Here is a 23,540-nt window from a genome sequence, read left to right as displayed (position 1 = left end):
AAGCCTGGGTCACACCACTGATCAAATAAACTACCCTGTACCCCACTATATCCACTAATTATCGCCCAATAACCACTGTTCCATTTCTACTCAAGATTATTGATAAAATGGCCTACTCACAAATTCAAACACTCATCGAACAGCACCAACTCATAGGAGCTCACCAATCGGGCTTCAGACCTAACCATAGTACAGAAACGGCACTCCTAGACTTGAAATCTCAAATGGATACCATTAGGGATTCAGGGAAGCTATGCATGCTACTGTTACTTGACCTGTCGGCCGCGTTGGATCTTGTAGACCATGACAAACTCTGCACCTCTCTAACCAACTATTTTAACTTCTCAAACAACGCCACCTTCTGGGTCAAGTCATTCCTCTCTGAACGCACCTCTGGAGTCTAAAGTAGCAGCAGATCCTATAGCAGTACCTATCGGGGTACCACACGGCTCCTGCCTCTCGCCAACATTATACAATGCCTACACCAAACTCCTTTTTGCAGCACTAGATGAAATGGGTGTCATCTACACAAACATCGCAGATGCCACCCAGAGCCTCGTCCCAATTACCGGGATCTATGACCAAGATACCCCAACAATTAACAGTCTATTCTGTTATTCAAAATTGGATGGCCCTAAACAGTCTGTCTCAACGATGAGAACACTGAAATTCTCATTGTGGGCTCTGCCTCTAAAATAGCCTCTCTCCAGGCAGACTACTCAGCAATCAACATAGATGGCTCTATGATCCCAGTCCTCAAACATGTCAAAACACTTGGAGTCCACCTAGATGCCAACCTCTCTATGACCAAACATATCTCAGCACTCTCCTCATCCACGTCGTACACATCTAAACTTATCACATTAAGTCGCCAATTTCTAACACCTACTAACTGCATCACGATCAAGAGCACCAATACTCTCGAAGTTGGATTATTGCAACACGCTACTGTTAGGAACTTCAAACAACAATCTCGTCAAACTCCACCTTATGCAAAACAAAGCACTACGTACTGCCTTAGGCATAAAAAAAGCTGATCACATCACTAACATTAGGAGAGTAGCACATTGGCTGCCCATCAAGGCAAGACTGTTATTCAAAATACTGCGTGTTACTCACAAATGCCTTGCCAGCAAAGCCCCCTCTGCCCCCATCTACCTCAACAGTGCCTTTAAAAAAAAAAGAAACCCACCCGGGTGCTAAGATCCAATAACGACAAAATCCTGGAAATCCCCTGCTTTAAATATGCCAGAGCAGGAGGAAGTAGCTTCCAAGTCCTCAGCCTTAAACACTGGAGCTCACTCCCTACTCATTAAAAAGGAAGATTATTTCCCCAAATTCAAAATAAAGCTTAAAATCCAGGCTCTTTGACACATTTTAGTCTGAATATGGACATATCTTATTCCCCAGTCCTATTTAGCCTCAGCCTTGGAGCGATATCGCTCTATATGTACATTCTCCCCTATCTATTTCTTACATCCTGCAACCTTCTCGTACTTCTCACTCCATGTAACTATATCCAATTTCCATCTCATAACAATGTCTCTTAATAGCCATGCAAATGTAACTATGTATATTCCATTGCCAATGTAACCACGCCGTGATACCCCCAGGGTCTGGGCGTATAATAAATGTAATAAAATTAAAATAAATCCCAGATACGCCAGCAGCTTGATGGCCATCTGTGTATCCGCGGCCGACTCATGAGCGGGCCCGAATGAGCCAGTCGTCGAGGTACGGATAAACGTGAATCCCCTGGGGGCCAAATTCAAGCTGAAGGGTAGGGCCTTGAACTGGTAGTGCTGTCCCTGCACTACGAAGCGTAGAAACTGCTGGTGTTTCCTGTGAATGGGGACATGGAAGTAGGGGTTCACTAGGTCCAGCGACACCGGGAAATTTGCCCCCCCCCCCCTTTCCAGTTGGCAGAGCACGTGCTGCGACGTGACTATACTGAATCTGAGAATTTAGGTACTTGTTCAGATGTCGCAGGTCTAGCATGGGCATCCAGCCCCTTAGTCTTCTTTCTTACCAAGAAGTATCTGAAGTAGACTCCAGAGCCTCGGAGTCGCTGGAGAATCAGCTTCATCGCCTCTTTTCGTAGCATGACCTGTACTTCCTCCAAGAGCTTAGGGACCTGCTGCTCCCGACAGGCCACCGGCGGGATCCGCGGACACCCGTGCTGAAATTCCAGGGCATGTCTTTGGGCGAGAGCTTCCAGCACCCATCTGTCAGTGGTTATCTTTTCCCACTAACTGAAGAACCTAGTCAGCCGGCCTCCCACCGGGGTGCACGGGTGGGGGCCAGACGTCTTGGCCCGTTCAGGCTTGCTTCGGCGCCCTACTCTGCTGGCGACAAGGACGCTATCCTCCTCCCCGGTAGGCCTGGGAACGGCCTCTGTGGGCGTCGTGGATCTGGAAGGTTGACAGTACGAGGAGGAGAAGCCTTTCGAAAGACCTGCATGACTTTCCTCTGGAGGTACAAAAGAAAGAGCGGTGCTGTTGGAGGGTGTCCAAGGTGGATACGGAGACGCCCACCTGATGACCTGCAGGGACTCGTCAACGACCTTCCCGAAAAGATTATCTGTCGAACGGCATGTCCAGTACCTTCGTTTGGACCTCCTGGCAGAAATTTGTGGACTTCTTCCAGCCTTGACGACGAAGGCAGACACTGTTCCCCATCTGCCGGAACCCCGTGTCGGCAATGTCCAGCGCCACTGTGATGGTGTGATCCGACACTACCTCTCCCTCCTCTAAGAGGGAGATCGCTTCCATCCTCTTGTCGTTGGGGAGGAACTCCAGAATCAGACCCAGCTTGTACCACAGCTTTCTGTCGTACCTGGCTAGGATCGCCAGTGCGTTGGCCGCCTTGATTGTGGACGCCGCAGTGTAAATCGCCTTCCTCTCCATGGCGTCAACTTCTTACCCTCGCTGTCCGGTAGGACTGAAGACGAGGACAGGTTAGATGAGATTCCTCGTGGTCACCGAAATCACTGAATCCGGCAATGGTTGCGACCTCAGGCACTTGGGTGTCGATTCCGGTACCCAGTAGGTCTCCAGCCTATACCGCTTGGCTGGTGCCATGCAAGGGTTCTTCATCATCCAGGAGGGGCACTGCCCTGGTCTTCCTCTTGGCCGCGCCTCTGGTACAGGAAACTCCTTCCTGGTTTCTTCAGGCATGAGCTGGCACAGCTCAGAGGCTCTGACTAGCAGAGTGGAAAAATCCCACCTCTTCTGGTGGAGATGCTCTAGGCTGTGGGGACCCGCTGCCCACTCCGACGATATCGGCGTCCATCGTATCCGTCCCGTACCTGGGATGGGACCCGATGCAGATGTGGAGGCTGAAATGTAGTCGGAAGATGGCGCTTTCTTTTCTTTGTCGGTTGGTCGGGGGACCATTGGAACAGGGTTTGTGGAATCCTCTTCTGGATCTCAGACACCAAGGTGCGGGCAGTTGATAGGATGTCCAGAGACACATCCTTTGGCAGAACTGGCGTGATCAGAACACTAGGCCCCGCGCCATTGTCGCCCTCTTACACATCCTCGTGGACCGCGTTTAGGGACTCCAGGCCTAGTCATCCGTGGACGAAATTTCCATGGCTTGGGCTTCGGACTGATCCGGGGCCTCCTTGCCCCCCACCCCCTTTCTCCATCCTGAGGTGCTGGAACCGGGTTCTGAGGAGGTGTCCCCTTCTCCGGTACACCTTGTCAAAGTCACCACGGCGGCCTCGGAGGGAGGGATACCTTCAGGCTGTGGGGGCTACGATCTCAAGGTCAGCCCCTTTAGCTTTCAAGAGAGCAGCCGCCACCAGCTCCATTGTCGAGAAAGACTTTCTGTGGCGCCTGGGTCTTCTTGGGCAGCTCGGCCTTCTGCCCCTACGTCAGTTTCTTCTCAGAATTCTCCCGCGGCTTATCCGGGTTGGACAATTTTCTCTTTGAGGAGGAGCTCGATTGCCAGCTGGCAAATGGAGGCAGAGGAGGATGTCGACCACACCCTTTCTGCCGTGGGACCCACTTCCACGGCGACTCAGACTTGCAGTGCTTGGCCTTACCTTGGGCCCCCACAGGACTTAGAAGCCTGCTCCTCAGACTGACCGGCCTTGGGTGAGGCATGGCCCTGCCTAGGGCACAGGGCAGAAGCATTGGCGTTCCGCCACGCCACCAGCTTACTGTTGCTGTCCTTTGTCGTCTTCTTGGTGAATCTGCTGCATATCCACAATCTCCTTCCCTGTGGTCCGGATGCAGGCAGTAGAGGCATTGTGCAGGTGCTTGTTCTCCACAAACCTTTTAGAGCCCGCTGTGACAAACCTGAAGGTGTCTCACCTGCTAGTCCCTGGGGATCTGTCATCCAGGGGGCCAGGACACGGCCATCACTATTGGATCCAGTTCCTGAGGGTGGACCAGTGCGGTAGGATCACCTGGCTTGGGGGGTGTCCTTGTGGAGTGTAAGTGGGGCACCAACGGGTGAGATGAGTTACCCCCTTCCTTATAACAGCTTCCCCCTGCCCATCAAAAGCTCTGCCCCCCCCCCCTTTCCATAGCAAACACGTTCTTACACTGTGAAAGACAAGGGACTAACACTAGAGCCGTTTCCCTGGCAGTTGACAACTACGCACACCTGACGGCGGAGCACGAGAGCACACTTTGAGCAAGGCCGAATGCACGAGGAATCAGCTATTTCGAACGAGCAGTTCAAACAGAGGAGAAAGGCGGCAAGACCTGGAGGGACTAGGAGGGAACTGCCCCAGCCCTTTTCAACTCAGACTCGAAGCCTACGGACTGTGAAGTCCGGCTGGCTTGTGGTGAGACATGTGTCAACGGCACGTGGGGGCCCTCCCGCGCTGATAGCCAAAGCGGGGAGAAGCGCTTGGTACCGTGGTGCCGTCCTTGACTCCCGAGACAAGACACTCAACAGTTCAGTACAGCCGGTGAGTCAGAGAGGACTGATAGTAAACCGAACTGCTGGGCCCTAGGTTGCAGGCGGCAACATTGTTGAACAAAGAACTTGCGTATTTGAACTTTAAAAGAAACCCCAGTAAAGGTCCAGAGGCAGAGTGGTCCGGCGCCGCGGGGGCACTCATTTGAAGGACTGACTGGAGCCTTTTTGCTTTGTTTTGTTGAAACGAGAACTATGAGGGCCAAGGGGAGGTCAGCGGACTGTGTCAAAGCGGTCATACGAGGGTCGAGCAAAACCCGTCGTACACTCCAAAGTCTTTGACATGTTGAGGAAAACTGAGTGAACTGTGGAATTGGCAAATGTGAACCCGACTGAGGGATGCCTGCGAATTGGGGGTAAACAGGGATTTACCTGTAAACATTGTGGCGACAAGTGTGAACCAGGCTGAGGGATGTCCACGGCGAATAGGTGTTTAAAAAGACATTGAGACTTTTGAATGTTACATTTTTGAGAGAAAGGCCGTAGTGAACCCGACTGAGGGAGGCTAATGTTGCAAGAAGGATCAGAGCCCGGTTAATGGGGATGGAAGGGCGAAGAGAAATCGCCCAACGTGAAGATTTAATGAAGATACTTTGTGTTTGTTGTTCATGGTCCATCAGGCCTTCTAATGCAAGAGACTTTGCAGGAATGAGACTTGGCCCCAGAAGGATCTGGCAACATTGAAAGGAACTATAACCTTGTGCTCAAGAGTCCTGCCTTGTCCCGTGCTAAAAACGCGGGGAAGGGAGACCCCAGCTATACCATCACGACTTATTTGGTGAACACTTTTCTTTTCTGGTGAACATTATCTCGCATTATTTTGTAACTTAGCGGTAAGGATTGGCAATAGTTTTTTAGTATAGACCCTTTTTATTTGACAAGACGCCAATTTGACTGCCTTATTGTCTGATGGTCGTAGCTTAATCCCATCTTAGATTTAGGCTTAAATTAGGCGTTGTTCTTACCCATTCATCCAGTTTTATAAACGCCCTTGAACTGTGATCACTTGTGTCTGTCTTTATTGTTGCCACCATGTGTTCCTTACAACACACTTGGTGTAGGACTTGAAGAGGGATCTTCCTTCTTTCTTCGCCTCCGTCATGGTCGCAGGACACGAAGTAGGCCCCATGGCATTCTGGAAACTGACGATCTTCACCCTTGAGGGGCGCAGAACTTCACCGACAAATGGATCCCCACTATCGGCAGATGGAGAGAAGAGTATGCAGGCTCCTTTGGAACAAAAATAGAACCTTTTTCCCACGAAAAAACAAGAAAAATGTAGCAGTAGCTCACAGAGCAATCTCGAGGACTCAACACTGAAGCGTGCAGTAGAACTCTAAAGATGGCTGCCAGAGGAGGGGCTTAGGGAGAGGACTGTCATTGGCTGGGGGCAGTATGACCCAGAGGACAGCGATTGGTTTATGGGAGAAATACAGTTTGAAAGTGAAACTTTTACTGAGGATTCCCAGCCCGACGACGGGGAATATTCATTAGCATGTGAATCCATGCCAGACCCCATGCTGGAGAATAGTATGGATCCACTACAACACATGCAGATACAGTCAAAACGATACTCTGTTAATAACTTGTATCTTGTAGGGACTCCTAAAACTAAGCAGGAGTTTATGGCATCCAGGGATATGCAGATAGCGGGTGGACAACCAGACCTTATCACCCTGTTGAAAGTTAGGAGCTGGACGGCGGTGTCGATTAGCATTACGACTTACACGCAATTGAGCTTCCTGTAGATTTGTAAGATTACACGCATTAACCGCTTGAAGATCTCTAAAACAGGTTTTGGCTGCAGGTATAGTAACAGGGGGTTTAACAAGAGGCAAAGAACATGGAAGCTGACCATGTAAGATGCAGAAGGGAGAAGAGTGACTGGCCGAATGTGGGGCATTCTTATAGGAAAATTCAGCTGTACATAACTGGCTGAGCCAGATGTCCAGGTGTTCCAAACGGGAACTGCGAAGAAATTGCTCTAGTGTCTGGTTCACCCGCTCAGTCGGACCATCCATTTTGGGATGATATGCTGCAGAAAACTGTGGATTGATGTCCATGAGTGAAGTCCGGGCTTTCCAAAACCAAGAAGTAAATTCATGATAGAAGAGAGTCCAAAGAGACAGAATACATGTCGGAAATATAGATCGGCTGGTACAGGAGCCAAAGGAATACCACAACAAGGAACGAATCAGGCCAGCTTTGTGAAGCTGTTTACTATTAACCATATGGTGTTTCAGTTGTGAACCATGGGAAGCTCTGTGATGAAATCCATGGTTATGTACCATGATTTGCGTAGAATTGGCATGGGTTGCAACAGATCATAGGGTTCCCTCTGACATTTTTGCCGAGGGTGCATATGGCACAGTTTAAGACATAGTCAATGGTATTGCATCTCATTTTGGGACACCAACGTTACAGGATGGCCAAGGTCTTACCTTGAACAGAATGGCCATTGATTTTGGCATCATGCGACCACTGCAGAGCCCCGATGCCCGGTGTAGGCAGTTGTTAGACACACACGTCGATGAATGAATAGCAACCCTTCATGATACACAACGTTCCACTTGTATAAGTCAGTAGGATGCTTCATAACCCAATCCTTTATGGTGGTTGTCAATGCAGGTGGGGAGGTCCAAAGGCAGACAAAATGGGTCAGTAGAACTCCACGGAGAATAGCACAGGGGCAAGGTTCTGCTCTTGGCAGAAAGACCACGCAGAGCAACAGAGGTTTGAATCCTGTATGCACGATTAGAAAGCAAACTCGGGTATTAAGCGATTATTTAAAAAAACATAAGCTATACAGGCAACACCTCCCCACCAGAATAACGTGACAAATAATCCACCTTACTATGTTGCAAGCCTGGGAGATGTTTGAATGTGAAATCTTATCTGGAAAAAAACTAGGGTGCGTTCACATTGTCACATTTAGGGGGCATAGCAGCTACCTCGGCTAACCCCTTACACAAAGGAAATGACCCGTTACCGTATAGACCGACCACTGCAATATACGGCACTTGGCGACTATTGGCACACTTGAGGGAGGCCATGTGCCGTATATTGCAGTGGTCTGTCTATACGGTAACGGGTCATTTCCTTTGTGTAAGGGGTTGCCGACGTAGCTGCTATGCCCCCTAAATGTGACGATGTGAACACACCCTTTGTGATGGAATCCACAAGGCCTACAAAGCGCAACTTGGACTGGTTCAGAAAGCTCAGAAACGTACATGTATATCCCAAAAAACTCTCCAGAGGGGGCCAACTTCAAGGACCACACACAGGGGCCGGAGCACCCCTTTGCGGTGGTGGAGCAGCAGCCCTTACATCACCAAACTCATCGTCTGGCAGAGAGGGATGACTGCCACCTTGGAAAGCAGCCAAACGCTGATGAAGGGTCAAATTGGCGGTAGACCTATCTGCCCAAAGTGTAGCGACAAGGCTGACACCAGGTCATCGGCGGCATCCATGTTAGTTCAGGTGGAACACACTGTCTTCTCAGTCTGTCGTGGTTGGTGTCCCAAGTTAACCAAGAGGACTTCTTCCCTATGGATCAGCCAAGGAAAAGAAGCAAAGTGTACTCTCTGGGAAACAAATAGGGCAAAAGGTATGATGAACATAACTGCCGTTCCTCGGTAGCTGTGCAATAAAGGAGAGGGCGTTGGCACATTGGCACATGCAAGCATACAGGAACAAGAATCAACCCCCCCCCAGTCTCTGTTACCTGTATCATACTTGAAGTTAGAAAACATCAAAGATCCTATATGGACGGTTGGAATGTCCTTTAATATAAATAAGTACGGACACCAAAAGCAAAAATGCATATAGGTCAATCTTGGTATGAACAATACTAACAGTATCATGGGGGACCTTGTGCTTCAATCTATACGATATAGGAGACCACAAAATGGAACAGAGGATGGGAAAAGAAAATGCACTCTTACTTAGAACAAATAGTAAACAATGTATTAATGTTCTTGTAAGAAACAGACAAATGTCGGTTAAAAGTATAGGCAAGTCAAAAAGTGATTCCTATAATTCATACCTGCTCAAACACTATAACAATGAGTAACACATCAAGTACATCTAAAACATAAAATACATCAAGGCAGAGACAGTACTGCACATAATTATTTTTATTTAGTGAGCAAGTCTATCAAATAGTTTAAATAAAGTGCTGGAAATAATCATTTGATTTATTGCATTTAGTTATTCAATTCAAGACTAATAGTCCAACCAATATGTTTCGCTCCTTTCCCAAACATAATGCAATTTTATAGGAACTTCAACAGGGGATTTTCTATCTGTGTTCACTTCTCTCGTATTTTCAAAACCTCATTTAGGTAATGTACAGCAGTCAATGTTGCACATTCCTTATATCATTGTGTTATCCTGTACAGTAAAAACACATACAGCTCTGATTGGATCTTATTATAGTTATAGCAAATTAAATTAAATGCTTGTGATGGCTTCACTACAATGTGGTGCCAAACTTGAATTACTTTCTTAACTATTATCTCAAATGTAGATAATACATTTGGCAGGGACCTACATTTTGTTGATTCATGAAACACTTAAATGATTCATCTGGTGCAAGCGCCCTTTTCCTTCTGATGTCAGACTGCGGGTGCTTTGTCTGCAGGAAATGGGGTGGGGGACAGGACGTTTAGGAGGCTCTGCAAAATTAAACATGTCGGGAACCCTCTGTGGACTGAATCCCGCTCCTAGACTACTCTAACTCCCTGCATTGTTTGTATGTTGACATTAAAAGGGCTCAAGTAAATCAACACCCTGGTAAGAGGTAACCATTGTGATGGCATGACTGCCTTCGAAGTACAAGTTCCCAGCAGAACTCCTAGAGAGTTCTCAGGGGGATGCAAGGAAGGCACGGTATCAACAGTAAAACAGACAGCTGACCACAGTTCAAGGGTGTTTATTGAACTTTAACAAGGGTATGATAAATGCCTATCTAATCCTAAATTTACAGATGGGAGCAAGCTACGACCATCAAAAAGTAACAGTCCTAGTGGTGTCTTGTCAAAATAAAAGGGCCTATACTAAAAAACACTATTGCTAATCTTCACTCTAAATACAAATAGTGTGGGGCGAGTTTATAAAAAAGAAAGACGTGTTCACAAAATGATATGTCAGGATGTTCAGGCCATTGGCCTCCCTTCACCACGTTTTCAGCACGGTACAAGGCGGTTCACTCGAGCATAGTACCATCTCTGGCTACTTTGGCACGAGGATACAGTTCAATCACTAGCATCAAGACTTCTGTGCCCAAGTCTCTCTACCCATCAGTTTCTTGATTCAGAAGGCCTGATGCAACAAAACAAACAAAAGGTTATTTTCCTCTTACAAGTACTCAAATTCAGGCGATTCACTATTCACCCTGGATCCCCCTCAGCCGGGATCAGATCCTCTTTCACAATGTTCATAGAATATTTTCCCTAGGGTGACTCACGGTTCACCCCGGATGCCACTCAGCCGGGCTCAGATCCTTTCTATTACACATAATTAGTCTCCCTTAGCCGGGCTCTGACCAATTTCAGTTCGCATCAACTATCAAAGACATTCGAATGTGCAGAGGATTTGGCTTGACCCGTTACAGGGCCACTTTGATTTCACAATTCCTTTTTACATTTGCCACCTTTCAGTTGGATACCTAACAGAACTTCGAATGAGCACCCACGTGGCCCCGTACCACTCGTTTTGCGGTATCTGTCTTGGCTTCAAAGGTTCAGTCACTCATCTGACTTTTTAATTATATTCGTGTCGCTAGTCACATACGCTGTTCTCTTCAGTTTCCTTGCAACCTTGGCTTTAACACAGATCGGTCTGGTATCAGTCTCCCCAACTCAGTGGCTGTGCAGACTTTACTGGTGCTGCTTTGTTGTAGGAGCCAACAACAGTACCACAGCGGCAAACGCTCCTCCTCGCCTTGGCTATTGACGCGGGTAACCTGACAAAATGCAGGATTCCTCAGCTTTGATTCCGGGTCTCACTTTCATGAGCCTTTGAGAAAAAGAAAAATAACAGTCTTTCTCTGAAAAGGTCAAGGGCACTTCCCTCCTTGCAACCCTCTCCGTTCTTGCTGTCTTTCTTCTTGTATTAAACTGCCATCTTGTAACTGCTGCTTCTTCGTGTGCTTTGCCTTTCTCAGAGTGTGCTTTCGTACTCCGCCATTTATCCGTGTGGGGGAGTGTGATGGAAGTCAGATGTGCGTAATTTAATTTTTTATTGAAGCTTTAGTTTAAAACAAAACTAAGCAAAAATGTTTTCACGGAAAAAGAGAAGAAAGTCCTCATGTGGCAAGTTTCTTTCAGATCCAGTAGCCGCTCAGCAGGCTTGCTATACATATTACCATTGCAGGTCTTTAAGAAAGTCAGGGTTTAAGATAGTGATTGAGCAGAAAGTCTGGGTTTATAATTTGGGGCAGAGATTTACTTAGCAACCTCCAAGCTCAAACACGCTTTTGGAAAACGTATTACTGCTACCGTCAGGCCCACACAATCCCCTCTCAACATCATCGACCACTATTCAGGTAGAGATGAAGTAGATTTTACTGACTCAGTAAAGTATTTCAATCTCATTTCTGTGAGACCTGGGCAAAGGGTGAAAAGGTGACGTAAGGTCTCTCCAGGGTCTTTTGATCTGCAGAACCTGCACCTCGGCAGTATAGATTTTTCCTTCGATGTTGCCGTTAGGACCTCCATTGTTCGAAATAAATTAAACCTTAATCTAATAAAATTTGCTCTAAACCCAGGATCAGGAAATTTCAACATGTAAGGTCTGATTTCCTTAGCAAGTTGACGAAAAAGTTTGTATTTGCCAGTTCCCCGGTGTTAATCCAATCTTTTTCCCAAAGAATTTTCTTGATACGAGCTGAATTTCGAATAAGCTCATCAGCAGATACTCCCAAGATCTTTTAGGAGGGTTTTGCATGATTGGTCCCATTTCCCCCACCCGCCCCCCCCATTTAATTTTTTTGTACTTTTGATATTTGTGTTTTGATTATAGCCTCAGGGTTTACATATTTCCGATAGAAACAGTCTCTTTCCAGTCCACCGCTGCCTTTAAAGATTGGAGGCCAAGTTTCTCTTCTTAATATTGAAATCGGGGGGTGGATCTGGGTAGCCTGAGCACCCTCTTCCAGAAATTACCTTCTAACAGAGGCAACAGCTTGTCTTGAGTTTGGGGCATCGCTTCTGAACCTTAGATTATGATAGGAACCAATTTGGGTAGATAAAATTCAATCACTGGTTATAACGTAAAGTTACAATCTTCTTTTCAGAATTGTTGCTTCATTGGACAGGGTCTTAATTTTCCCTTTCAAAGCAAGATGATTTTCTTTGTGGCTTTTGATGAGATCTGGACTCCCAGATACTTGATGCTTGGTAGGCAATCCAGGTTTTTTTTGGCAATAAACCAACTGGAGGTTTGGTGCTTCTTTGTGTGTTTTCGGAACTGGACAATCTTTGTTTTGTTAATGTTGATTGCTAAATTGTTCTGCTTTGTGTACACTTCTAGTCTTGGGAGCGGTCTTTGAAGACCGATTTAAGTGTTCTGCAGTAAAACAAGATCATCTGCATACAGGAGATGATAAATTTCCAGCCCTCCTAATTTTTGGTAGGAAAGATCTGCAGGTGCTCATGAAAGCTGCTAGGTAGGAAATGAAGAGGTTAAAAGTGTACAGCGCCAAACAGCAACCCTGTTTTAAACGTCTGGCGGTTGCAATTATCAATGAGACCACGAGCTGAATTTAGGCATACCCTGATGAATGCATCTGTAAGAAGTTCACGATCTGATCCAGTAGGTCTTTTGGGCAGTTCCAGGATCTGTTTTTCCCCACAGCTTAGATCTGCAGATACTGTTAAAAGCTTTCGAGAAATCTTTAACCGCCAAAAATAGATTTTGTGAAGAGTTCAGAGACCTGTATTTTAGGAGCAACAGTAGGAAGAGGGGTGTAGAGATTCCAAGGCCTTTAGCAAAGCCAAATTGGAGATGGTCAAAATGACCATTGGCTGCTGCCCGTTCTTTCAGTCGATTTAAGGGAAGTGACGTGTACAATTTGCCAAGGACGACCAGGAGGACTATTGGGCGATAATTTCCTGGGTCTACTCTGTCTCTGCTTTTATAAACAGGGATCACAATGGCACCCTTCCAGGATGGCAGAATTTTCTTGGTGGCAATGATGATGATCTGGACAATGTTGTTTAAAACTCCAGTCCATTCTTCTGGGTTCTCTTTTAGAATCACGTTTGATAAGCCATCCGGACCTGGGGCCCTCCAGGACTTCATTTTTTAGATTAAATGTATACAATCCTCTTGATTGTAGTTCAGGATCCACGTGTGTTGGGGTTCATGAACTTAGCAATTGTCGATCGAGTCTCAGAAAAGAGTCCAAGATAATTCGTCCAACTACCTTCTGCCACTCCTTTGATCGAAAGGGAGTTTTTGGTTAGGGCCAGTTGAGTGGATGATTGACCTCAACCCTCTTGTGTTCCTTTGGTCGGTCGTTTTTAGCATTATTTGAGCATCTATTCTGATTAGTTCAATCTTATGGTTTTTGACCCATTTTTGGTATGGTTTCTTTAGTTTTGCGATGGCCTGTTCTGCATCTTCCTCATCCACCTTTTTGAGCATTTTAATTTCTTTTCTCAACGTGAACTTTTTTGTGGCAAATAGGAGGTTGGAGTTATGTCTATGCAGGGTTTGCCTACTCTGCATATTCCTATTAGTTTGTTGGTGTACCATCAACAGGGTTGTGTAGTTTAATGAAGAAATAGGTGAAACTCTCTCTGGGTTGACTGTGCTTATAGAAATGTGCCCATTTTAGACACATCCTTCCTCCTTAATTTGTCTAGCCGTTTTTTCAGTTCTAAGGGGCTACTATAGAAGAGCGATGATTAGGGGAACATCTGCAGACCAGGCAACCTTTAAGGGGTTATGGTCACTTTAGTTTCTTTGATGGACCTCCAGGATATCGATTGTTTCAATCAGGTTTCTGGAAGCAAAGATGTAATCTATTACCGTTGCTTGCGAGCCACAGTGCCAAGTTGGAGTGCGTTCCTTACTTTTTTCAAAGGCACCATTTAGACAGTATAGATTGCTTGATTGCATTAGGTTATTCCGAGCAGAGTCTCTTTTTAGTTTTGCTGCCGTAGTGAGACGCATTTCATTTCCAGCTACTCAACACTTCTTTAATCGATTAATTTAGGTCCCCACATAGGAAGATGGCTACATTCTCCCAGCAGTAGGCATCATGGATAGCCTTTTTTGTGGTTTTTAATATACAATCTTCCTCAGTTGCCTTTGGGTTCCAGTATTGATTTATCAGACCAAGATGTTTTAATGTCTGATGTGTCCTCGTCGAGGAAAGTGTTTAAGTACAGTGAGTTTATGAAGGTTGCATAGTTAATTGAAATCTGGGGTTCAAAATTCAACAACCCACCGGAAGGGCGACCATCTGTGTGGGCAATTGCTGGGTTGAGAAATGACAAAACTATCTAGAGTTGGATTTCTCAATATCCATACCTCTTGTAAACAGATGAGGTTGGCCCCTCCCATTTAGTACAGCCTTTTTCTGTCAAGTGGGAGAAGCCTCTCGTATTCCATTATACCAATGACATACAAGTTGTGAAAGTTACTCTGTTGGTTGCTAGACATGGTGGATTGATTGATGACACCTTTGCTATCCTCTGATGTTCAGTGCTCAAGGTTTGAGACTTGATTGATAGGTAACTGCCCTTCCTCCAGAAGAGCTATCCATCTTAATTGTTACGTTTAATATTGGTCTTAATTTTCCTGGGTGATCACCCACTATAGGTCCTTTAGGAAATCTCTCCTGTCCCATCGGAGTGGCCGGTTCTACATCCATGTCTACCTTTACTTACAGTGGTATAGGTCTCCTGGGAACCCCACTCCTAGTTTGTAAGGGAGCCTGTTCAGAGTTTTTTTTTTTTTTCATCTGAGGTAACTTCTCCTGCAGTTCCATGTGTATCAAAAAACGAAGATTAGCAGATTAGTTGTGGCCTTCAGTAGTGTATTTTTAACCTCTGGGCAGAGGAGGTGGAGTAAAACAAGGTCTGTACGGTCTTCATTCGGAAATCTGATTACTAATAGGTTGCCTAAGGTGATTTGTCTAAGCGATGGTACACAATTAAGATATTGTATCTAAGCAGAAGACATTTGCAACCTACATTTAGTACTCTCTCCACTCTTAAAAAATTGATATCATCTTTGGCCGACTCAAAACGGGCCTTATGTGAACCAGAGACAATCCTTGATCATGAGACAGGTCTCTTCTTATTCCTTCGCTCGTTAGTTTTAAAGAAGCTTGGAGATCTTAATTTGTCTTGCATGCGTTCACGCGGGAAGTGCGAGGGCCTTGACCAACCTTGCCTTTGGACTAGGCTGGTCATCTTGACTTGTACTTCGAGTAGGCTCAGCTCGTTGGAGAGGTGCCGAGTCCAGATTGTTTGATAATTTTCTTTTGACTGGATTTTTTTATAGCTCGCTCTCTCTCTCTCTGCTTTGCACCAGAGGCCTAAAAGGGCTCCTCTGTTTCTCAACTGATTTTGCGGGCCTGTGGCAGTCTTCAGATAACTCAGTTTTGTTAGACTTGTTGGAGGTTCGAACTTCAATTTGGTCCTCGATTTCCTCGTCTGTGGAGTAGATTGACAGGTTTGATAGTGAAATGATATCTTTGTCCTCTGAGCGATCCCCTACTGAGGTATCTTCTTTGTAGGTAATTACCTCACCCTCCACAGTTTCTCCTGTCCGAGTAGTTAGTGCTTGATCAGAGGTCTCTTCAAGGGAGGAGGAGTTTACGCTTGTATTCGAAGGCCGATCTACTGGCTTCATTTTCCGATTACTGGTCTTGCTGGCCAGAGTCTGTGGTAGGGGATGATCGCTGCCTAGCTTTCAGGGGGTAGTTTGTCTATAATGCTCATGGTTTGCTGATCTATTTGTGGAGTTTTTTTGCTGGGAATCAACAATTTTTTAGGAAGATTTAGGAGATATTTTTGCCCCTTTGGCTGGGCCTCGATCCAGCATCAAAATTGAAGATTTAGGTTTCCCCTTTTTAGAGGAACTTGTTTCTCTTGTTTGGGGATTAGGCATTTCTGATGGTGGCTTAATGGGCTGGGATGTTCCTGGTATTTGGTTAGAAAAGTGTGTTTACCTGCAAGTTTCGTGGCGTTTATGGAATGGTCCGTTGTGCTGTAGGTGAGTCAGCTCAGCTTGCTCCTGAGGGGCAGGGAAATGTAGACTGTTACCCATCTGAGACTGCTCCAGGTTTAGGCAGGATTCCAGCACTGATTTACTTTGCTCTGTATATGACCCGAATAGGGGAGTTATAGTGTTGGGGGTTACTTTCCCTTGATCACCCACGGTAATGTCCTTACAAGGCAAAACAGATGAAGAGTTCACCGATTTGATTTTGCTGGTTTTATTTTGAATGCTTGCTGTCACAAATCCTTCCATAAAAATCAATTTTGAGTGTAACATAGCTAGTAGAGATGCATCGTCTTTCAGGGTGTCATTTAGAGCCTCAAAGCTTCATAAATGGGCCATTGCTATTGTTACAACAGATAACTGAGCAAAGTGATCTTGGGATGATTTCCCAGGAGTTTTTCGGTTAGTATTCACTCTTTCCCAATGGTCGGTCTGGTCTTGGTGTTCATTTCTATGAGTCGTCTGATTAACTGGAGTAGTAAAAGGTAGGCCATCTTTACTGGAGTCTCCTTTCTCAGACTGCAGAGTTACAGTGCCGAGGGTGTCCGCCGTTCTGCTAGGGCTGATTTCCCCCATTTAGTTCCTAACGGAACGGAACTCGAGTCCTGAAGGCTTAGTTGGTGGATCCAAGTATCCTTGTGTCGTAGCACGTTTTTCAATACTCTGTCTGAGATAAAAATGGAGATAATAAAGGCTTTTCAGCTGGTGGAAAGCTTACCATTAGTGGCAACTCCTCAATTTGCAGAGTTCCATCTTTTCGCTTGTAAAATTTTGGCTGAGCTGAGGTCAGTATGGTCCGCTATTCAGTTGCTACATTGATGGAAGGTGATGAGTCTACACGCAATCGTTTATGGGCCGGTGGCAGAACTTTCAGTGGCGTTTCAAGGCTAGCGTTTGAAGCTCCTACTAAGGCTGTGTGGTCTGTCGTTTGCTAGAATCGCTAGCCTTTCAGCATCCGAAAGTTCCTTCCGCTCATCAACCTTGCTTTTATTTGGCAGGTTTCCATTAAACCCCCTGGGTCTTTTTAATTTGTTATGGCTATGGGCGCCCACCCAATTACATTTTTTGCCCATGCTGACGGAGAGGGACGGGTTTGACACAGGGTCACCGTGAGGGATGACTTTGGTATTATCGGAGAGCTTGACAGTTCTAAAGGAAAAGTTCTTGAAGTAAGCCATCTCCAGAGGGCGACAGGGAGGAGCTAAACTTTCCTCTTCAGTTAAATTATTTCCAGGCAAGTCTTGTGCCGTTGGAGACATTACTTTGACTAATGTTAGCCTCCGACTGATTTGTTATAGATGTAAACTATAATATTTGGCACCAGCGAGGGATTCCGCTGTGTGCGAGGTGAGCACTTCATGTGCCCTTCTGCAATTTAGCCGTTTTAGTGATCTTTGCTGCGAGGTATTGAAGATGGTAAGGGATTGGGCATCAAGGTTTTCAGGAGACCATTCTCTCTTTTGAGGCTGGACAAGGACTTTAGATTAGCAACCTTTGGGGAACGAGTCAAGTAGAGGAGGGGGTACTATGATGTAGTGGCGTCCTCAGGCGGTTGACGGCCCCCTCCACAGAGTTTTCAATGACACATTCACATTCTCCTAGTGGGTTGTAAGACGTGGTGAGCTTGTTTATTTCAACCACCTCCATGTCTGCCGCCATAGCCACAACTGACTTGGTTGTGATTTCCGGGAAAACAAATCTAGTGGATGATAAGGCCGTACTCTCGGCAGACAGCCTTTAGGTTACCGGGGAATATAGCAGAGGCTTTCTGTTGTCTTTGATGACCTGGTCCTGCGTCTTGTACAGCTCCTGCAGTATAGGGAGCAGAGGAGCCCTGGAAGCCGGGCTCGAGGCTGTAGCACTTCCCAACGATTTTGAACGAGCAAAAGAGTCTGGCTCTTTGTAAGAGGGTCCCAGGGCCTGAACTTCCCGTCTTCTGTTTTTCCAAGGTATCCTCCAAATAGGGGGAGGGAGGGGCAGTCGTTTTCCATGTTTACTGAGTCACTCGCCCAACGCCTGCCAGCGCACGACTGGCGATTGACTGGCCTCACTGCAGGACTCTGCGCAGGCGCTCTGCACCTCGTTTGGTGTAATGTAGATTTTGTTAAAAGGCGCTGTACCAGGATAACAAGGCAGGAAGAAAACGATTACTGGAAGCAGTGTTCACAGTTTCCTAACCAGAAGAGGAACATTTATAGAGTCCTTAAAAGGTATACCACCAATGAAGAGCCACCCAGAATAGTCCAGGAACAGGCTATACAAGGAAGGCTTAAGGTGAAAGCGGGGCAGAAGCAGTTCAAAGGCACAGCCCGCAGTTACCGCTTAGTACGGGGTGTGTGTTCAAACCAAATAATGGGCTCACTACAGGGGGCTCCAAAGGGAGGAGTCCTCAGTGTTAAAACGTTGTTTGCTCAAAAAACAGAGCTGTTGAGAGCCTCTTATAGTTCATGCACTGGGCTCTTCTAATGGTAGTGTGATCATGCCCGTGGCACACAGTGCACACACGGCACTAGTGCACTCCAACCCGGGTCAACGCACACTACTAACTCGTCCCCTCAGTCCACAGCCCTTCTGGGGCCCCAGCGGGCTCCACAGGGACTCCCGCACACCTGCCCTCACCTCTGCTCAGGATGTTGTTCAAGGCACCATCACTGCTGCTGACTTTCGTGGTTATCGTATATAGCTCCAAGCGGCTCTGCAGGACCAAGCCCGACATGGAAACTAGTTAGAGGAAAGCACCCACAATTGTCAGTAACGTCAGAGTTACAGCGTCAAGCCGCACTGCTACATGAACAATCAGACAAAGCAGCAGCTTCCGAAACCGCATGCGTGTGTAATGATCAGTAATTGCCTGACCCTGCCCGACCACTGTATTGGGAAATATCTGGTATATGGCTCAGGTGTCTGTTTTCTCTCACAGTTAGCTGTCAGTGAGAAAGTGTGTGTTGGAAAGGGGGTGAGGGGGATGGAGTTCCTAAGTATACTACCTGGAAGGATGGGGAAAAGGTGTTACAGTGAAGGGCATACCACGTCTCGCCATCCGGTGTCCCACTTCCACTCCCCGAAGACCCCTCAACCAGGTGACCCTCCTGCACTGGTCCACCCCCAGGAACTGGATCCAAAAGCAATGGCCGTGTCCAGGCCACCTGGATGACAGATCCCCGGGGACTAGCGGGTGAGACACCTTCAGGTTTCTCACAGGGATCAAAGGGAGGGCTGCCTGAATTAGACCCACATGGTTGTTGCAGGTTTAGCAGGTTTAGCCAACCCAGACCGCTTAATATACATCAGGTCCTGTCATAAATTAGTCTTCACCAAGCAGACAATAAAATTACATCAATTGATTGTGGTTAGACATTGTGTAATCCCATTAGCAACCGTGTCTAAGATGGGCATGACTAAGTTTAGTTTATACTAACTGCCAACCGGCAGCTGGAACACAATGACATTTTTAACCAGAACTGCTTACAGGTAAAAAGCCACTTTCGCATGTTGGTCGGTTAAAGCAGTTTTGTACATGAAAGTTTGCGACCTCTGAACCTGCCCTGCCGCCACTGCAGGGCAGCTGCTGGAGATGTAAGTAGCCAGGCACTGAAAAGGTACAAAGTTGCACTACGCATGCTTTTTTGACATTGATCATCATGAAAGTGGGGTCTGATTGGCAGAGACCACTTTCAGAAAGAGAATCACCCACATGTTTTACTAAAAATAAAATATTAAAAAAAGCTCTCGTTTTCCCACCCTCACCAAATGTCATTCTGTCACAGAAACCGGGCAGGAGAGGGCATGCTTACTGATCACCAGGAGTGAGAAATTCTGGAGGCAGTCGAAAGATCAAGATCAGGGTGTGGCAGGATTAGCACAGCGCTTGCTGGAGGAGCTCGCCAGAAGGGGAAATCATTGGTGGGAGTGGACAGCAAGAAGGCTATGCTAAGGAGCAGGAGAGCAGGACCACTACTGCTTGGACTAGTTAAGGGCAGAAAAAGGAGGGTCTTTCATTGTTGATAGGGCTCAAGGTAGCTGAAGGAGGAGCGTCTGAATTGGAATAGGGCAGAGCCAGGAACAGCAGCATCAAAGCTAGGACTACGACAGCTTAAAGGTAGAAGAGGAAGAAGTCTCAAGGAAGGCATGTAAAACAGGGGAAGAAAGAAGTTTTAAATTAATTACCTTTAACTATTATTCTCCAGAATGGGGTCTGGCGTGGATTCACATGCTCATGAATCTTCCCTGTCGAAAGGTTGGCAATCTTCAGTAAAAGAAAAACCAGTTTCACTTTCACTTTAAAACTATTTCTCCTCTAAACCAATCATTGTCCTCTGGGTCATAACGCCCCATCCAATGGCATTCTTTTCCCTAAGCTCCAGCCCTGGTAGCTATCTTCAGATTTGGTAAGCACGTAAAGTGGCAGTATGAACCAAAAGCGCCACAGAGGGAAGGCAGCAGGGTTAGCAAGTGAAGCCATGCCAGGACCATGCGGGAGAACAATAGTTCCAGGTAAGTAACTTAAACCTTCTCCAGCATGGGGTCTGGCATTGATTCACATGCTCATGAATAACGATTACACAGCAGTACATATACACACCCATAGGAGGTGGCAAGACTCAACAGAAGCAATCAACACCCACCTCTGGAACAGACTCACCTCAAACAAACAGGTTGCATAGCACCGCTTGGATGACTCAGGATTCCTCCCTGGAATCCCTGTCAATGCAGTAGAACCAGTCCCAAGTGAAAAGATCTTTTTAAAAAGATCTTTTCACTAAAAGACTGAATTAGAATGACCGTACTGAGGGGTCTTTGTAAATCGAACTGTCACGCCCCTGCCACACAAGTGCATGCAGAGGCTGACAGGCAGGTCGGGACCCTGAAGTGCAGGACCAGGAGAACAGGTAAGTGTGTGGGTCTGTGTGTATTGTGTGTGTTTTGGTTTGGGGGGTGGGGGCGCGGAGGAACAGGGTACTCGGGAGTCGGGGGGGTGGAGGAAGGCGGGGGGAGGAATTAGGGAGTTGGGGCGAAACCCCCCCTACGAATATTTGAAGAAAAAAAAAAAAAAAACGAAAACCGCATTTTAAAAGGTCTCAAGAGAAAAACCTTTACAATACCGGTTTTGCGATCAAAAGAAAATCCGTCAGTGTAAATCTGTCTCTATTGAGACCGTTAAAAAGAGGTCTATTCACATAGACCCGTAGAACCTCGTGAAGGTGTGAGAACAGGTTGCGTAGCACTGCTTGGCCGACTCGGGACTCCACCCTGGAATCCTCGACGACTGAGTAGAACTTTTGTCTTTGTCGAGTATGAACCTACAAGTAGTAGCCCTGAAGAGATCAAGCAGGGGCACACCATAGGGTAACACTGTCGTAGCTGCAACAGCTCTGATGCAGTCAGCTCTTGGACAGCCTGGCAGCAACCTGCTAGCCAGTCGATGACAGTGCATGATGCAGCCAGAGAGCCACCTGGAGATTGAAGCCTCTGACAAGGCCTTTCCCTGATTCACAGGTCCAAAGTTGATGAACAAATGAAGTCTTCCGAAAGTCCTTTGTATGCACCACGTAGAATTTAAAAGCCCGAGCAACGTTTAGTGAATGCAAGGAGCTCTCCGCCGGCGACAACGCATTTGGAAAGAAGACAGGCAACACCAATTACGATAGCCTCGAACATACCGCCGGTTTATTTAATTATTATTAATTCTCCGGTTGGTATTTTCTGCCAAAACTCTGTTCTAAAATGGCGTTTGTGTTCTCTTGTGTGACTCCAACCCAAGTCGAGCCCTTTGTTCCACTTTTTGGCGGGCTTCTCCACAGAAGCCCTCCAAAGTGGTGCCACTCTGTCTGGGGTACGTAGGAGGGGTGGAGGGGGATTTGGGCACCCTGGACTGAGTTGCCTAGGCAACTCAAGTCGCACTCCGTCCTGATTGGCCCAAGTGGTGAGCCGGCCGGCTCACCACTTAGCATGTTTGAGTGACAGCTAGGCTGAGTGACAGCTAGGCTCAGTGAATGGGGGTTTTCTGCATAAAAGCAGGGCTTTGGGGACTGGAACTTCAGAAGTCGCCACAGGAATCAGACGAGGGAGAAGCTGAGCCGACCTGCCACGACGACACCACCGGTGGAGCCCTGCTGGACCGTCTCACCACTTTTCCCAACGACAGAGGAGATCTCCCGCCGGAGAGTCTTCTTCCTTTGACTGGAGGGGATAACCAGTTTCACCGTCTTTTCGCCTTCCTGACGTATCTCGTGACCGCCTTGCCTGAGCCAAGCACCCCGGCAACCGGGCTACCACGTTTTACCACGACCGCGAATTAAAGGGTAATACCTTTAACCGGAAAACTCTGCGGCTGGTTTCTTCCCTGGCAGTGCAACGACCTTCAGCTTTCCTCCAAGTCGAGATAGTCTCTTCCCCTGGACGATGCCGAGACTTGCACCCGCTGCCAGGAACAACTGCCACCGCTGGAGGATCCTTCCCACTTAAGGTACTGTGTTTCGCCTGGCTTCCCTTGCCACCGACTGTACGGGGTAGATTTAGCCCCCGGCTTTCGAACCTGGGTTAGCCTGGGACACCCTGGCTAAACTTTTCTGAGCCTCTCTAAACTCTTTTCGAACTCTCCGCAAAACTTTCTAAGCCTAGTGTAACTGTATGATCTATGGCGCATTTGTGCTCTGCTCTCTCTAAGAGTGGGCCCAGCCTATGGACTTTGGCTCACAAGTGACTTTTGCTCTTCTGCCTTGCTAATAGTATTCCTAAATCTTAGAGTGGTGTATCTTTCAATATTCTGTCTTTTCCCCTCCCTTCTTCATGAATGTATGTATTGGAGTGCCATCTATAGTTAAGCGCTCACCTCTGTCTGGAAATAAGTGGTGTTAACTAAGACTTATCTGATAAGGAATAAGGGTTGTATATATTATAATAGTAACTGCGTTTATAGTGTTTTATAATAAGAGTGCTGGAGTGTTTCAAACCGTGTGTCTTTAAATAAATAATTATATACTTTGATACCAAAGCTCTGGTCAGTGTTTGCTTGTATTATTGTATCTGAGTGCCTATTGTGTATACTTTGCATACTGCCTAACTCTTCTTGAGGGAAGTCTGACTGCTCAGCCACAGCTACCAGGTAAATCTGGGTGGTACAGACTGCTACCAAGTGGGTTTACTGCTAACACCTGTAGTCCTAAATCTTTTGCAGTGTTCCCAAAGAGAACTGCACAGGTTTATGCCTAACAGTGATTGGTTTAGAGGAGAAATACAGTATTAAAGTGAAAGTGAAACTTTCTTTTACCGAGGATTCCCAGCCTGACAGGGAATATTCCTGAGCATATTAATCCAGGCCAGATCCCATGCTGGAGAACTAGCACTGAGACCATGGTGAAAAGTCA

The 23,540-nt window shown here is 46.7% G+C and overlaps 1 protein-coding gene across 1 annotated transcript in view; it reads right to left on the bottom strand.

The window, feature by feature from the left end:
* Positions 1-23,540, bottom strand: part of CLINT1 (clathrin interactor 1) — a 780,718-nt gene that overhangs the window by 431,603 nt on the left and 325,575 nt on the right. The gene's annotated exons all lie outside the window — the stretch shown is intronic.

This window comes from Ambystoma mexicanum, chromosome 3q (assembly GCF_040938575.1).
Source record: "Ambystoma mexicanum isolate Mex_15411 chromosome 3q, UKY_AmexF1_1, whole genome shotgun sequence".
In the NCBI taxonomy this organism is placed as follows: domain Eukaryota; kingdom Metazoa; phylum Chordata; class Amphibia; order Caudata; family Ambystomatidae; genus Ambystoma; species Ambystoma mexicanum.
The sequence above is the reverse complement of the archived record's forward strand: the minus strand, read 5'-3'. Positions and strand labels throughout refer to the sequence as shown.